We start from the raw sequence: 17,780 nt of genomic DNA, 5'->3' as shown, positions 1-17,780 counted from the left end.
TGTGTATGAAAAAACAGATTTCTAGTCAGTTGTTTAAGGAAGTGTAAAAGTGTTAATGCTACATAATTGACTTCATCTTCTTCTCGAGCCTCTGTCTCACTTGCATGGGGAACTTGGGGTTGGGGTGTGAAAATGCAGGTCCGATCCCTGGGTCAGGAAGATCCCCTGGAGTAGGAAATGGCAACCCACTCCAGTATTCTTGCCTGGAAAATTCCATGGACAGAGGAGCCTGGCAGATCCATGGGGTCACTCAGGGTCGGACATGACCGAGCGCTATCCACACATGGAGAACAGGAGTATTACTGAATTCCAGATAAGGGACTCTCTGACATTTTTGGTTCTAATTCATCTTCAGATACATAGGGAAAAAAAACATGATCCTCAAAGAATAAATATTGCTTGATGCACAGTCCTTACTAAGGCAAGACATTTGACTCCAACATTTCAGAAAAAAAAATTAAACGTTAGTTGATATCTTCATTCTAGCCAACTGATCAAGGAACCTAGAATCCAGATTCCTCGAGTACTCTGGATAAACTATTACCTCATTTGTAAAATAAAATGTTCCATTAGAAAGTTAATTCATTTACTTAGAAAAGATACCTTAAATGCCTAATTTGTTTCAAAAGCTGGAAATATAGATCTGAACAAAACAAAGTCCCTGTGCTTATATGACTTAAAAATTAATAGGAAATATACTGAAAGAACTCTTAAAATTCAACGGCATGAAAACAAATAACCAAAGTTAAAAATGGTCAAGATATTTGAACAAACATTTCATCAAAGAATATATGCAAATACACATATAAAGAGATACTCAATATCACTAACCATTCAGTTCAGTTCAGTTCAGTTGCTCAGTAGTGTCCGACTCTTTGCAACCCCATGAATCGCAGCACACCAGGCCTCCCTGTCCATCACCAATGCCCGGAGTTCACCCAAACTCATGCCCATTGTGTCGGTGATGCCATCCAGCCATCTCATCTTCTGTCGTCCCCTTCTCCTCCTGCCCCCGGTCCCTCCCAGCATCAGGGTCTTTTCCAATGAGTCAGCTCTTCGCATGAGGTGGCCAGAGTATGGGAGTTTCAGCCTCAGCATCAGTCCTTCCAATGAACACCCAGGACTGGTCTCCTTTAGGATGCACTGGTTGGATCTCCTTGCAGTCCAAGGGACTCTCAAGAGTCTTCTCCAACACCACAGTTCAAAAGCATCAATTCTTTGGTGCTCAGCTTTCTTCACAGTCCAACTCTGACATCCATACATGACCACAGGACCACATGACCACCATAGCCTTGACTAGACGGACCTTTGTTGGCAAAGTAATATCTCTGCTTTTGAATATGCTATCTAGGTTGGTCATAACTTTTCTTCCAAGGAGTAAGGGTCTTTTAATTTCATGGCTGCAGTCACCATCTGCAGTGATTTTGGAGCCCCCCAAAATAAAGTCTGACACTGTTTCCACTGTTTCCCCATCTATTTCCCATGAAGTGATGGGACCAGATGCCATGATCTTCATTTTCTGAAGGTTGAGTTTTAAGCCAACTTTTTCACTCTCCTCTTTCACCTTCATCTAGAGGCTTTTTAGTTCCTCTTCACTTTCTGCCATAAGGGTGGTGTCATCTGCATATCTGAGGTTATTGATATTTCTCCCAGCAATCTTGATTCCAGCTTGTACTTCTTCCAGTCCAGCGTTTCTCATGATCTACTCTGCATATAAGTTAAATAAGCAGGGTGACAATGTAGAGCCTTGACATACTCCTTTTCCTATTTGGAACCAGTCTGTTGTTCCATGTCCAGTTCTAACTGCTGCTTCCTGACGTGCATACAGGTTTCTCAAGAGGCAGGTCAGGTGGTCTGGTATTCCCATCTCTTTCAGAATGTTCCACAGTTTATTGTGATCCACACAGTCAAAGGCTTTGGAATAGTCAATAAAGCAGAAATAGATGTTTTTCTGGAACTCTCTTGCTTTTTCCATGATCCAACGGATGTTGGCAATTTGATCTCTGGCCTCTGCATTTTCTAAAACCAGCTTGAACATCTGGAAGTTCACTGTTCATGTATTGCTGAAGCCTGGCTTGGAGAATTTTGAGCATTATTTTACTAGCGTGTGAGATGAGTACAATTGTGCAGTAGGGAAATACAAATAAAAACTCTAACGAGATTTCACCACAAACCTTTTTGAATCTCTAAAATTAGAAAGCCTGACAATATCAAGTGTTGGTTAGGATGTGAAGCAACTAGAATATCACCAGCGAGAGTGTAAAATAACACAATTATTTTGGAAAACAGCCTAGCAATTTCTTAAAAAGCTATATGGACCCCTACTATTTGATCCGGCCATTCCACTTCTAGAGAAAGGAAAGCATCAGGTCTGACAACTGATATATGTAAAATGTGTACATAAATGTTCACAGCAGCTTAATTTGTAATAGCCAAACAATCCAAATGCAAGGGTAAGCAAATTTTGGTATTTATACACCCATATAATTGTGGGGCATATAGCCATACAATAGTATACAGCAGTATTACTGAATAATATTCACTGATAAAAAGTAATGAATTATTGATACACGCAACAACAAATTTTGGGGATGATGTTTATGTCCATTGTCTTAATGGTGATATTCGTGTTATGTCAAAACGTATACAATTGTACACTCTAAATATGTGCAGTTTATTGTATGTCAAGTCTACTTGATTGAAGGTCTTAAAAAAATGGCTCAGACACCCATGCAAACAATCCACCTTCCCCACAAACTCGCATTTATCAAACTGCCCTTTTATGCTTCTTTCCCCAAATCAGGGCATCCTCTCGTCTAAATTTGAATAAAATTGTTGATGGGGGCAAGGAACACATACAGATTAGGTCCTGAAGCTTTCTGTCCACTAGAAAAGAGAGTTTTGATGTGCTTTTTTAAAAAAACAAAGATAAAAACCTTAAAAAGGAAGAAAATCATGCTGATTTATTACTCATGTTACAGCGAGCGATCTGGCAGGAAACAAAACCAGCAGTTAATCTGCCAGGCAGAAAAAATGCAATCCCTTTGTTGGTTGTTATGAAGCAGTCGGCTGTTTTATGGTGGGAGTCTATCAAATTCAATACATTTTACATGATTGCAAATTCCTTAAAATATGAAGATGCTCTAAGGGCGTAACAATGAGGGACTGTGGTACTTTGCAAGAACAAGTTTTGTTATTCTCTGTAAATTCTACTGTTTTATTTTTAATAGTAACAAGACACCAAATGCCATTAGTGTTATTTTAATATAAATGCATACGTGTGTTTTAATGTGCCTGTGGAAAGATAAGAATTGCCTTGCCTTCTTTCAGAATTATAAGTCAGGCATATAAAATAACATGAAGACAATCTGATGGGTAAAATGTATCTATAAATATCTAGGATCATTTACTATAAATTACCCATTATCCTGCCCCCACCTCCACCCTTCAAGGCAGTAAATGCCCTTAACTGAAGATGCAGAATGAGAACAGCTTGCCCCATCCTTTATCTTTTCTGCATAAACTCTGTTAACAGCAACCCTAAATGGAGCAGCTATTTTCAGGGTAATATAAGATGACACCTGGGAGGCACCACAAGTGTTTCAACTACTGGGAAGTTGCCTTGCCTGGAACTGGCTCACTTGTTCATTTTTCGGTTGGGCCTATAAGGGGACCGGGGAGGGCATGGTGACTCACTCCAGATTTCTTGCCTGAAGAATCCCATGGACAGAGGAGCCTGGAGGGCTACAATGCATGGGGGTCGCAAGGAGTCGGACACGACTGAGTGACTAAGCACAGCACAGCACATAAGATGACCATTTACAAGATTCCCTTGGGCTTTCCTCATAGCTCAGTTGGTAAAGAATCTGCCTGCAATAAGGTGACCCCAGTTCAATTCCTGGGTCGGGAAGATCGGCCAGAGGTGGGATAGGCTACCCACTCCAGTATTCTTGGGCTTTCCTTGTGGCTCAGCTGGTAAAGAATCCGCCTGCAATGCAGGAGACCTGGGTTCGATCCCTGGGTTGGGAAGCTCCCCTGGAGAAGGGAAAGGCTACCCACTCCAGTATTCTTAAGTCCGTGGGGTGGCAAAGAGTCAAACACAACTGAGCGACTTTCACTTTCACTATTAGCTATGCGGCTTCCCGGGTGGCGCTAGTGGTAAAGAACTCACCTTCCAATGCAGGAGACCTAGGAGAGTGTGGGTTTGATCCCTGGATGGGGAAGATCCCCTGCAGGAGAGCCTGCAACCCACTCCAGTATTCTTGCCTGGAGAATCCCACGGACAGAGGAGTCTGGGGGGCTGCAGTCCATGGGGTCACACAACTGAAGTGACTTAGCATGCTATTAGCTATGACCATGGACAGAGGAGTCTGGCGTGCTGCTCCATGGGGTTGCAAAGAGTTGGATATGGCTGAGCGATTAACACTTTCACCTTCACCCACCAACTGTTCCTCTGCCCTCCAAGTGCCCCTGAGGGCTGACATCCCTGTGGTATGACCTCCAGCCTCCAGCCTCTCCTTGGACCATTTACCATGACTGGGCATCCTCCCTGCCTCCTTCATGAAGTCATCCTGACTCAGAAGTCTTCTGGTCCCCACCCCACCTCTGCCACTCCAAGCACTTCATCCTCTCTGGATTTTTCTTTCTTTCTTTCTTTTTTTAATTTTGGAAGATAATTGCTTTATAATATTGTGTTGGTTTCTGCTACACATCAACATGAATCTGCCACAAGTATTATACATATATCCCTTCCCTCTTGAACCTCCCTCCCACATCGCACCCCATCCCACCCCTTTAGGTTGTCACAGAGCACCAGGTTGAGCATCCTGAGTCATACCACAAATTCTCACTGACTATCTATTTCACATACAGTACTGTGTATGTTTCCATGCTAGTCTCTCAAACCGTCCCACCGTCTCCTTTCCCCACTGTGTCCACAGGTCTGTTTCATTCTCTGTGTTATACACTGACCATAGCATCGATCAGATTTTTCTTCTGTTTTCTCATGTTAAATGTAATTTAGTTTTCCTCCAGCTCAGAACTTATTCTCAAAATCTTCCTAGTGCAGCCACTGTTTCTCTAACCTCAGGACAGTCCTGCTCTCCTGCTCACTGTCTTGTTCCTCATGGCTGCTTCCAATCACCACTTTCCTGCCGGGGACCAGCCCCGGCTGATCCAGGGTATTCGAAGCGGGGACAGCGTCGACCTATTTATTTAAATATTTTATCAAAGATATAAAGAGTAATAGGATGAGGATAGCTCAGTAGGAAAATTCAGTGGAGAAAAGAGGCTGAGTAGCTTGGTTTACGCGGGAGACCAATAAAACTTCAAGACAAGAAGTTTGCACCACTTACGTAGGCCGCAGGCGTCCTTCCGTTCTCCCGAAGAAGAGGAGACACTAAGGCCTCCCCGGTCGGATCTTAGAAGCCCAGGCATAATTAGTAACCATGGCGGGTTCCGCACTCCAGATGGAGACTCAGCCAGAGTGAGAGAGAGAGCGACATGGGGAGACCAAGTTTCGGTGAACAAGGCCCGCACTTTATTTTCCAAAGTAGTTTTTATACCTTAAGTTGTGCATAGAGGATAATGGGGGAAGGGGTGGAGTCATGCAAGGACAGCAGTTCCTGGTCCTAATTGAAGCCAGGCTTTCAAACTTATCATATGCAAAAGTTCAGGTGAATTACATCATCTTCTGGCCAGGAGGCCTGTTAACATTTTAAGAAACTTATCTTTCTCTAAAGGTGATTATTCCAAAGTCAGGCACCAGCCTCCAAAAAAGCATTGGACGAAGCTGCATTCCTATAGGGCAAAGGTGAGGTGAGCTCAGTCAAGAAAAGAATTAACTCAAGGGTCCTAAGTTACAAACATTGAGGCTACTACTTACATTTCTATACACCCGTTATATCAATCAATACACTGCCAAGGACACAGTAGGTAAGGTGTATGGAGACTTAGCAGCAAACATTGGCCCAATAAGTGAAAATCCCTTCACCAATACAATTTCTAATCAATCTTTTAACTACTCAAAGGAATCTGTTTAGACAGTTTAGAACATCTCCTGCCTCTCACAGTTGGGAGGCTCTGAACAATCACATGTGGCTGGAAAAACCTATTCAGGCAGGCTAGAGGATTTCCAAAGGAGTTTGTAGGTTGAAACACTCTTGTCACGCCCAGGAATTATTAACTGGAGCTGTAAGCTAACTCTTTTTTCAGAGAGGTAGTGGGGGACAGCCCCCCCATAAAGTCAGAGGTGTAGGTGAAAGCACAAAGCAGAAAGTAGGCAGACTCTGGTTTTGGGGGTAGATACTCAAGAATTTCCAGGGGGACTCCTGAGGCTCAATCCCGCCTTTGCGTATGCCGAGCCTCCTTCCTCATGACCTTTGTCATGGGTGGAGCTCCTCACGCTGACTCCCGGCAGTGATAGAATTCCAGTTGAGCTATTCCAGATCCTGAAAGATGATGCTGTGGAAAGTGCTGCACTCAATATGCAATATGCCGGCTCCGGCACTTTCCTATTTCACCGGAGCGGTGGTTCATGGAAGTTCATGTTGTCCATGGCAACCATTTCACCCCTTCCTCTGCCTTATTCACCAACTTCAGGTCCAATACAGGGAAGGTCAGGTTCATCTCTCGCTGTCACACACACTTTGACATTGCCCTGCTCACAGCCTCTGAAACACCCTTGGCTAATCACAGTTGACTGTCCACTGTCACACCGCTTTCTTGTTATCACCCTCTGATGCTAAACCTCGGCACAGACTCAATGTTGATAATAGGATCTCCATCACAAAAATGAGGACAGCTAGCTTTCTGAACTGAAAGGGTAGCATCGTTAGTAGCTTTGAAGATTTGGTTTATAAGCTAAAGTCAGAATCCTCAGGAAAAGAGCCACTCTCTTTAAAAAAAAAAAATACTCTTGACTTAGCAAAGCAAGCCCACCTATATGCTGATTTTCATTTTTATCAGGCCCTTCACCATTGCATTCCAGCCCCATCTTCTCTCATTTTCTACTTCCCTGCCATCTTCCTCAATCCTGCGTCCCTTTCTACCATCTCAGTCCCAGCTCCCTAGCCACCTGCAGTCACTCTTAGCTCCCTAGACATGCTGTCCCTTTCCACATGGTCATCCGTCTACTGGAAGTCTATATTCCTCCTGGAAATTTCTATCTCTTCTTTGGTCTAGTTTAAATGTTACTTTCTCTTTAAATCCCTTTCTCAACTCTTTTAGGATTGTTCATTCCTATGCCTTTGATGTGTCAAACACTTTATAGGATCTAGGAGCTCATCAATAAAGTGAAGAAACTAAAATATCTGCCCTCTTAGAACCCACTTTTTAGTGAGATGGAACTGATAATAAACAAGGGGGGTAGGTTTAAAAAACACAGTATATTATTTACTAATAACATACTTTGTTAAAGCATGCTACAAGCTGGGATCAAAGACGAAGGGATGCTGAGACTCGTGAGGGAAACTGCAGTACAGTAAGTGCCCTACGTACAAACAAATTCCATTCCAGGAACACATTCGTAAATCCAATTTGTTCATGAGTCCAAAGAAGTTAGCCTAGGTACCCGACTATCACAATCAGCGCCACTGTAGCTCCATCAGCACCACTTTTACACTTGTTTCTGGATATCCTGGGTTTGAAACAAAGATACTGTGTCACTGTGCTCTGTACAGTATTGTAAAGTACACAAAAGCACAACCACTTGTTGAGGATGCACACGTGTGACAATGTACACCAGACACGTGAACTAACTTATGTGACTGGATGTGCAAACATGTGTTCACATCTTTGAAAGTCCACAACTCGAATGTTTGTATGTAAGGGACTTGTTGTATTAATGCAAAGTGATCCAAGGAGGCTGCACTGAGCTGCATTGAGTAAGCAATGCAGGAGCTAAGGAAGTGAGCCTACAGTTGAGGAAAGACAAGATCAGTTTTCACTGCTAATATCTTTGCGTCCAAAGTTGAACTGTAAATTCTGTGAAGGCAGAGACTGTTTTGTATGGATATTTGGGCCTCCAGCTTCCTGGTTAACTTGTAGGGGTTCAAAAAATGATATTTGAGTTAATACCCATGGCATGCTCTGCTTATCTCTGTCTGGGTAAATTTCACATTTCCAGGTGACTTTTCTCAGAGATAACACTACAAACAGGCAACTGAGTGCATGGTGACAAACTCCAATTACCATAAAAGCAACCCGCTGCATGCTTTCAGCGCTCCTTGTAAAATAAACAGTTAAAAGATAACTGTCCTTGGCATGGATACACTGAACCTAAAAGCTATATTCTTGGCCTTCTCCAACATATTTACAAGTGTCTAATAAAATGCAAAGTAAGTTTATTTCTTTTGCATGGCATTTTATTAATGTAAATGACCAAAAGTTTCATGCAATGCATTATCCTTGAACTATAGTGATTCACAGCATTAATGGAAAATCACTGTCAGTGAGTTTTAAATGGATTCTGGGAGGGTATTACAGTTTTCCCCTTGTATAAAAATATCCTAAAATTATATTTAAATGATATTATTGAACCAATAAATGGCTACAGTGCTGTTTCAAAGGCAGCAAATTTAAATGGGTGACTTTAATGATATATAACATGTGTTAAGTCTCAGCCCTTCCTTGGTAGCGCAGATGGTAAAGTGTCTGCCTTCAATGCGAGAGACCTGGGTTTGATCGATGGGTGGGGAAGATCCCTGAGTCAGGAAGATCCTCTGGAGAGGGAACTGGCAACCCACTCTAGTATTCTTGCCTGGAAAATCCCATGGATGGTGGAGCATGGCGGGCTACAGCCAATGAGGTCACAAAGAGTTGGACACGACTGAGCGACTAATACTTTCAAGTCTCAACCAAAATAAATCAGAAGTCAGAAACCAGATGACAACTTTAACAGATACAAAACCCTCTGAATAAGTAGGATAAGTTAAAGTTACTAATAAAGAGGAACAAAGAAGGATTGCTACCTACTGAGATGACTGGAACAAAGAGTAAAACTATCTCTAGCATATCTGTGTCAGTAGTGTTGGGGTGTGCCCCAGTGTTTACTGCAACATTATTTACAATAGCCAGGACATGGATTCAACCTAAATGTGCATCGACAGATGAACGGATAGAAAAGATGTGGTAGATGTGGTATGCACACACACACACAATGGAATATTACTCAGACATAAAAAAGAATGAAGTTGGGTCATCTGTAGTGAATTTCATCAACCTAGAGTCTGTCATACAGTGTGAAGTAAGTCAGAAAGAGCAAAACAAATATCGTATATTAACGCATATGTATGGAATCCTGTATTTGCAGAATGTAGAGAACAGGCTTGTGGACACAGTGGGGGAGAGGGTGGCATGGATTGAGAGAGCAGCACTGATATATATACACTGTCTAATGTGCAAAACAGACAGCTAGTGGAAAGATGCTGCATAGCACAGGGAGCTCAGCTAGGCGCTCTGTGATGACTAGAGGGGTGGGGTGGCGTCGGGTGAGAGGGAGAGGATATGTGTCTATATATATAAATCGGATTCGCATTGTTGTACAGCCAAAACTAACACAACACTGTAAAGCAATTATATGCAACTAAAAAAAAAAATAATGTCAGGGAAGCAGGCATGTTGTATAGTGTGGGTGTGTATTAGGTACCCACTTGGCAAGATGACCTTACTAGTTAAGCAGAGGGAATGCATTTAGGTTGAGTGTCTCACATTTCAGAACGTGTGGTTATAATTTTAAAGGAAGCCCATGAACATAGGCTAGAATCACGCTTTTGTCATACATAAACAAGCACTTAGTCTCCTTGTTAGAATGATAAATTATCCACAAAACCTAAGGAAAAAAAATGCTTGATATACGATCCTCCTTTACTCTCTTCATATCATTGTTTTTATATAAACATTATGATTTTTATGTCTTTGAGGGATTTTTGTCAAAGTTGTAGCCAATACATAAGTTATTCTTACATGTCAATTTTAGTTGGTTCTTAGTGGCTGGCCAGACCACAATGCTGAGAAGAATGCAGACCAAATCTATCAGCAGGTAAGACTGCTATGATCAATTATTAATGTCTGCCTTGGGCAAGGGTTAATATTGTCACATATGCTATTCTTGGCTTCAAAGGATGATAATACATTATTGCATGAAGCAGGCATGGTGATGGAGGAGAAACTATAACTTGAGAACTGAAAAGAAAAATGAAACAGTAAAAAGAGAGTTAGGCAATTGTTTTGTCCAGCTGTCCCTACTCAATTGTAGATTCTCCTTCTTTTGCTAAAACCTTGGGTTTATTTTCATTTGTTTGTTTTATTAAGGCAGGTAACTTCTTTGCAGAGCACAAACTAGCTATCCCCTGGGACATTAAAACATGAGAGCATGTCACTGTACCTACTGGAGTTTGGTCAGGAAAACAGGACCCACTGCAGGTAACTTTAAACAGGAAGAGATTTTATCCAGAGCTCTGCAGCAGAAGTCAATAATTGAAGGGAGTCTTGCATACAGGGGCAGAGCCCCGCGGCATCACCCCAAAACCCATTAGAAAGAGGTGAGGACTCAGAAATTACCCATCAGACGTTTAATGAGGAAAACCTGATGTTGGTGAGTGCTAGGCGTCCAGTGTTTGTGCTACTAATCTCGGCTTTCAGGTCCGTGTTGGGGAATGTGAAAGGGAGGGTGGAAGCAGATGAATTTTTCAGTCTGAGAGTGAACTGCTGAGCCCCAAGTCCACACGGACTCTGATGAGAGCTTCCCAGAGGCACGTGCTGCTGTAACAGGCAGCCGGGCTACCAGCAGTCACCCTCCACCCTCCACCGGCTCCGTCTACATTACCCAAGAAAAGCCTCCACAGCCTTCATTTCCTATGAAATTCTGTCCAGGGAGCTCTGGGGATGTGGAGCTCTTAGAAAATGACCACTTATCACAGCCACTGTCCCCTTTTTTTCTGCTACCCAAAAATGACATAAAAGAGTACCTCGCGGTTTATATTTACAGTACATCGTCACTAATGCACGAGTTGAACAAGTGTGATTAAAGGCAAATTTCAACTTCCTGCTAGCCTTTTCTAATAATTATAGAACTTAAAATGGCCTTGTACACTATAATTATTTTTTTTATTGTTCAGACACTTGAAGACCCCATTATGCTTTTTATTTCTAGTAAACGGACCTCCACTTTCTTTTAAAATTTTGTTCCTGTAGAGATTAAATCCTCTCCTCACTTCCCATCTCTCATTTATGTTGCTGCTCCTAGACTTGGGTGAGCTTCATTCACTGCAATACCATCAGTGAGATGGGGTACAATTTTCTATTTTTTTTCCTTTTATTCTGCATTTCGTGTAGGCTTCAAAATCATTAATTAATATTCAAAGTAGTTCCGTAAGAGTTAGAGATAAGATACGAGTAACCAATATTATTGTTACTATTTAACATTATACTAAGAGTTTTAACCAATAATACCAAAAAAAAAAAAAAAAAAGTGAGAAAGAGACACTAAATGTAATGACATAATTGTAGGAAGAGAAGAACATCTATTATCTTCAAAAAATCCAAAACAAAAATCAAACATGGCATGCTATTTGGCCCAGCAATAAAGATGGTAAATAGTTCCAATAATGTAAACAGTGGCCACTAGTCTTTTTCCTTTTTTCTTTTTTTAATGTGATATATACATTGTGCTGTGCTGTGCTGTGTTCACTCATCCATGTCCGACTCTTTGCAACCCCATGTACTATAACCCGCCAGGCTCCTCTGTCCATGGGGATTCTCCAGGCAAGAATACTAGAGTGGGTTGTGATATATATTATTTGAAAGGAAATGAAGGAGCAAAGATGAGTTAAAAGAAAGTGAATCTTCCACCTAGAAAAATCTATAGAAGCTGATACATCAAGAAAGTGCCAGAAAAAATACCATCAAAAATTGCTTAACTACTTAAGTAGTAGCTTCTGGGGAGGTCAGATGAGGGTGGAAAGGCTTGTGATAAGGACACTGATTTTTTTTTTCATTAAAAGCTTTTTTAATGTTATTGGCTACTGATTTGATGGAAAAGCATTTTCTCCTTTTTATGTTATGGATTTAAACTGCAAATTTTACAGTATTATTTTGTAATTAAAAAATAAGAATTTCTTAATCTAAGAAAATCCACTAAACGCCTGCTAAAACTGATGGAAGTATCTACAATAAGATGAACAAAAACCAAGAACTTCCTTATTTTTCTTTAATAATCATTAGAATATATAATGTGAAATATCCCATTCACAATGGGGACAAAAAGCATAAAATACTAGCAATAAGACAAATAGCAAACACACATGAGCTGTACCCATACATTTTATAGGAAGCTACAAATGAAAAAAAATGTAAGGACAGAGGTTAACCATGTTCCTGGTTGGAAAACTCAATACTGTAAACCCATAAACTCTCCTAAAATTAATTTATAGATTCAGTGCAGACTGCAACAAAATCCCCAACTGAATTTTTTATGAAACTTGTCCAGTTGACTCTCAAATTTATCTGGAAAAGTAAATGTGCAAAAGCTAAAACAATTCTGAAAAAGGAAACAAAAAGGGATTTGATCTACTAAGTTATAAAATATATTATAAACTTCTAGTACTTAAAAAAATGTGGTATTAGAACTGGAATAAACAAGAAGATAAACAGAAGCAGAAGATAAACAATTCACAACCAACCTGATGGACACAAGAAAAGATGCTAAATTTCTCTGATAATAAGATAAATGACAATTAAGTGATGAGTTAATTGTTGCCCAATTTCTTGAAACTATTAAGAAAAAAATTAATAATATCCAATTTTAGAAGAAGATACATGGAGAAAATGCGTTCTCATGTGCTATTTGTGTCAGCAACTTGTTTTACCCATCCTGGGGCCAATTTGCCAGAAAATCTATATGTTAATGTTCTTTAATCTTGACCCAGAAATTCTAATTCTAGAACTCTGTCCTAGAAATATATTCAGTTCAGTTCAGTCGCTCAGTCGTGTCTGACTCTTTGCGACTCCATGAATCGCAGCACGCCAGGCTTCCCTGTCCATCACCAACTCCCAGAGTTCACCCAGACTCATATGCATCGAGTCAGTGATGCCATCCAGCCATCTCATCCTCTGTCATCCCCTTCTCCTCCTGCCCCCAATCCCTCCCAGCCTCAGAGTCTTTTCCAATGAGTCAACTCTTCGCATGAGGTGGCCAAAGTACTGGAGTTTCACCCTCAGCATCAGTCCTTCCAATGAACACCTAGGACTGCTCGCCTTTAGGATGGACTGGTTGGATCTCCTTGCAGTCCAAGGGACTCTCAAGAGTCTTCTCCAACACCACAGTTCAAAAGCATCAATTCTTCAGCACTCAGCTTTCTTCATAGTCCAACTCTTACATCCATACATGACCACTGGAAAAACCATAGCCTTGACTAGACAGATCTTTGTTGGCAAAGTAATGTCTCTGCTTTTGAATATGCTATCTAGGTTGGTCATAACTTTCCTTCCAAGGAGTAAGCGTCTTTTAATTTCATGGCTGCAATCACCATGGGCAGTGATTTTGGAGCCCCCCAATATACAATGGCACCCCAATCCAGTACTCTTGTTTGGAAAATCCCATGGACGGAGGAGCCTGGTAGGCTGCAATCCATGGGGTCACTAAGAGTCAGACACGACACGACTGAGCGACTTCACTTTCACTTTTCACTTTCATGCATTGGAGAAGGAAATGGCAACCCACTCCAGTGTTCTTGCCTGGAGAATCCCAGGGACGGGGGAGCCTGGTGGGCTGCTGTCTATGGGGTTGCACAGAGTCGGACACGACTGAAGTGACTTAGCATAGCATAGCAAAATAAAGTCTGACACTGTTTTCACTGTTTCCCCATCTATTTCCCATAAAGTGATGGAACCAGATGCCATGATCTTTGTTTTCTGAATGTTGAGCTTTCAGCCAACTTTTTCACTCTCCTGTTTCACTTTCATCAAGAGGCTTTGTAGTTCCTCTTCACTTTCTGCCATAAGGGTGGTGTCATCTGCCTATCTGAGGTTATTGATATTTCTCCCAGCAATCTTGATTCCAGCTTGTGCTTCTTCCAGCCCAGCGTTTTACATGATGTACTCTGTGTATAAGTTAAATAAGCAGGGTGACAATATACAGCCTTGACGGACTCCTTTTCCTATTTGGAACCAGTCTGTTGTTCCATGTCCATTTCTAACTGTTGCTTCTTGACCTGCATATAGGTTTCTCAAGAGGCAGGTCAGGTGGTCTGGTATTCCCATCTCTTTCAGAATTTTCCACAGTTTATTGTGATCCATATAGTCAAAGGCTTTGGGATAGCCAATAAAGCAGAAATAGATGTTTTTCTGGAACTCTCTTGCTTTTTCCATGATCCAGTGGATGTTGGCAATTTAATCTCTGGTTCCTCTGCCTTTTCGAAAACTTTTTCCATGATCCAGTGGATGTTGGCAATTTAATCCCTGGTTCCTCTGCCTTTTCGAAAACTTGAACATCTGGAAGTTCACAGTTCACATATTGCTGAAGCCTGGCTTGGAGAATTTTGAGCATTACTTTACTAGCATGTGAGATGAATGCAATTGTGCAGTAGTTTGAGCATTCTTTGGCATTGCCTTTCTTTGGGACTGGAATGAAACTGACCTTTTCCAGTCCTGTGGCCACTGCTGAGTTTTCCAAATTGGCTGGCATATTGAGTACAGCACTTTCACGCATCATCTTTCAGGATTTGAAATAGCTGAACTGGAATTCCATCACCTCCACTAGCTTTGTTCGTAGTGATGCATCCTAAGGCCCACTTGACTTCACATTCCAGGGTGTCTGGCTCTAGGTCAGTGATCACACCATTGTGATTATCTGGGTCGTGAAGATCTTTTTTGTACAGTTCTTCTGTGTATTCTTGCCACCTCTTAATATCTTCTGCTTCTGTTAGGTCCATACCATTTCTGTCCTTTATCGAGCCCATCTTTGCATAAAATATTCCTTTGGTATCTCTAATTTTCTTGAACATAATACAGAGTATAATATAAGGGTTTTTTAATCTTAAACTTTTGAAAAATGTGTTTTATTTATGAATTTATTCACTAATTTATTTTGGCTACAGTGTATCTTCATTGCTTTGACTGGGCTTTCTCTAGTTTCAGCAAGTGGGGGCTACTCTTTGCTGTGGTGCATGTGTTTCTCATTGGGGTGGCTTCTCTTGTTGCAGAGCACAGTCTCTGGATGCACGGCTTTAGTAGCTGTGAAGCACAGGCTAAGTTGTTCCGTGGCATGTGGAATCTTCCTGGTCCAGGGATCGAACCCAGGTCCCCTGCACTTGCTGACAGATTCTTATCCTCTGCACCACCAGGGAAGTCTAAGGAAGTCCAAGTCCAAGATCCCCTGGAGAAAGAATAGTTGATTTGCAGTCCATATGTACATATGTACATAGGAAAAAGTTTCCAAGAATGTACAACAGACATTTAACAGAAGTTTCTTCTGAAAACAAGAGTGAGACAGGGGTAGGATAGAGAGAGAAATTCACATTATACTTCATACATTCTCATATAAATTTGATACTTTTGCTTAGGGTAGAAATTTTTGCCTCTGTTTGAAACTAAACATTTTTTTTCATAAGGTACCCTTTAAAATATTATAAACCAGTCTAACAAAAATGGAAAGCTTATGGCAAGTATATTTTTATCATTTCATGTTTAAGTTGAAATTTTAATTTTACCACTCAGGTTTTGTGTAAGAAAGAAAGATTATGAGAAGTACAGAACCCAAAATTAAATGTTTAATTTTCAGTTTTATCATTACCTGTTTTTACTATGATATTTAAAGTCTTTTTGTGGAAAAGGAGAAGGGGAGGAGGGAAAATAGAAGGAAATAAGAAGAATTTGAGTAATTCCAGAAGAGGTGGGAAAAGCTCAACTGTACTCTACTGATATGGTTGTTTGTCATCTCTCTCCAAAACAGACTGGTAGAAAACAGCTTTGAAAGTAACCTTTGGATTATCATAACAAAAGTAGACAGCAAAATACCTACAGACTTCCTTGTGGGCACTTGCACACAAGATGTAGATAAGACCAAACTGCCTACTATCAGCTTTTTCTTAGCCTCTTTGGATGTTATCATAAAGATGTTCCAGACCAGGTTTTGCCACTAAGTCTTCCTTATTATTATGTGCCAACGCCTTTTTGTAAAACTGCAAATCGCCATGCAAATTGTTAGATGTGATTATTATCAATTCCTGCAAATTACTTTTTAATGCCTCTCTTCCTTTCTCTAATCAACACCTCACCATAAAAATAAACAAATGTTGGGAATTCAAATTAAACAATGACAATAACCCTTTACTTAGTGCCCAATACATGCAAAACTCTAAACAATAAAGTGTGAGAAAACAAATGAGTTAGACGCGGGCCTTACACTATAAGGTAACAGAGAGGACAAGAATGTCCACAGCACCTCAATAAAGGCTTTAAAAAAAACTGAAGAATAGTTGATTTACAGTGTTGTGATAGCTTCAGGTGTACAGCAAAGTGACTCATTTATTCATACATATATATTTATATACATAGCTATATATAAATATACATGTGTGTATATATATGTATGTATACATAGGGCGTCCCCAGTGGCTCAATGGTAAAGAATCTGCTTGAAGTGAAGGAGACTCGGGTTCGGTCGCTGGGTCAGGAAGATCCCCTGGAGAAGGAATGGCAACCCACTCCAGTATTCTTGCCTGGGAAATCCCACAGACAGAGGAGTCTGGCAGGATACAGTCCATCAGTAGCAAAAGGGTCGGACATGACCGAGCAACTAACAACAACAAAGATATATACATGTATACACACACACACACACACACACACACACAACACACACACACACACACACACACACACACACACACACACACACACACATTCCCCTGGGAAATGTTGAAGGCATTGTTGAAAGCTGGGAAAGATGGAAGGCAAAAGGAGAAGAGGGCGGCAGAGGATGACATGGTTAGGTAGCGTCACCAACTCAATGGACATGAACTTGAGCAAACTCTGGAAGACAGTGGAGTACAGAGAAGCTTGGCGTGCTGCAGTCCATGGAGTCACAGAGTCAGACACGACTTAGTGACTGAACAACAACAATTACATGCATATATATATATATGTATAATTTTTTTCAGATTCTCTTCATTACAGGTTATTTTAAGATGTTGAATATAATTCTCTGTCCTATACAGTGAAGTGAAGTGAAGTGAAATGAAGTCGCTCAGTCGTGTCCGACTCTTTGCGATCCCATGGACTGTAGCCTACCAGGCTCCTCTGTCCATGGAATTCTCCAGGCAAGAATACTGGAGTGGGTTGCCATTTCCTTCTCCAGGGGATCTTCCCGACCCAGGGATCGAACCCGGGTCTCCTGCATTGCAGGCAGATGCTTTACCGTGTGTGCCTGTTAATCCCAAACTCCTAATTTATCCCTCCCCTGCTCTTTCCCTTTTGATAACCATAAATTTATTTTCTTTTGTCTGTGAGTCTATTTCTGTTTTGTAAATAAGTTCATTTGTATCATTTTTTAAAATTCCACATATAAGTGATATCATGTGATATTTGTCTTTCCCTGATTTACTACATTTAGTATCATAATCTCTAGGTCCGTCTGTGTTCCTGCAATGGTATTACTTCTTTTTTTATAGATGAGCGCTATTCCACTGAGTGTGTGGATGTGTGTGTGTGTGTGTGTGTGTATATAAACATCTACACACACAGATATATATATACACACACACACACACACACATTACATC

General features: G+C 40.9%; 1 long non-coding RNA gene across 5 annotated transcripts in view; it reads right to left on the bottom strand.

The window, feature by feature from the left end:
• The window catches only part of LOC147366280 (uncharacterized), a 186,412-nt gene extending 169,533 nt beyond the window's left edge, over positions 1-16,879 (bottom strand). For all 5 annotated transcript variants that reach the window (XR_015133291.1, XR_015133294.1, XR_015133292.1 and 2 more), the window contains exon 1: positions 5,355-16,879. This is a non-coding gene — a long non-coding RNA (uncharacterized LOC147366280). The remainder of the gene's footprint in view (positions 1-5,354) is intronic.
• Between the last annotated feature and the right edge of the window lie 901 nt (positions 16,880-17,780).

The sequence above is a fragment of the Bos grunniens genome, chromosome 9, assembly GCF_055505025.1.
Source record: "Bos grunniens cultivar Pamir isolate PY7600 chromosome 9, Bosgru_T2T1.0, whole genome shotgun sequence".
NCBI classification, from domain to species: domain Eukaryota; kingdom Metazoa; phylum Chordata; class Mammalia; order Artiodactyla; family Bovidae; genus Bos; species Bos grunniens.
The sequence above is the reverse complement of the archived record's forward strand: the minus strand, read 5'-3'. Positions and strand labels throughout refer to the sequence as shown.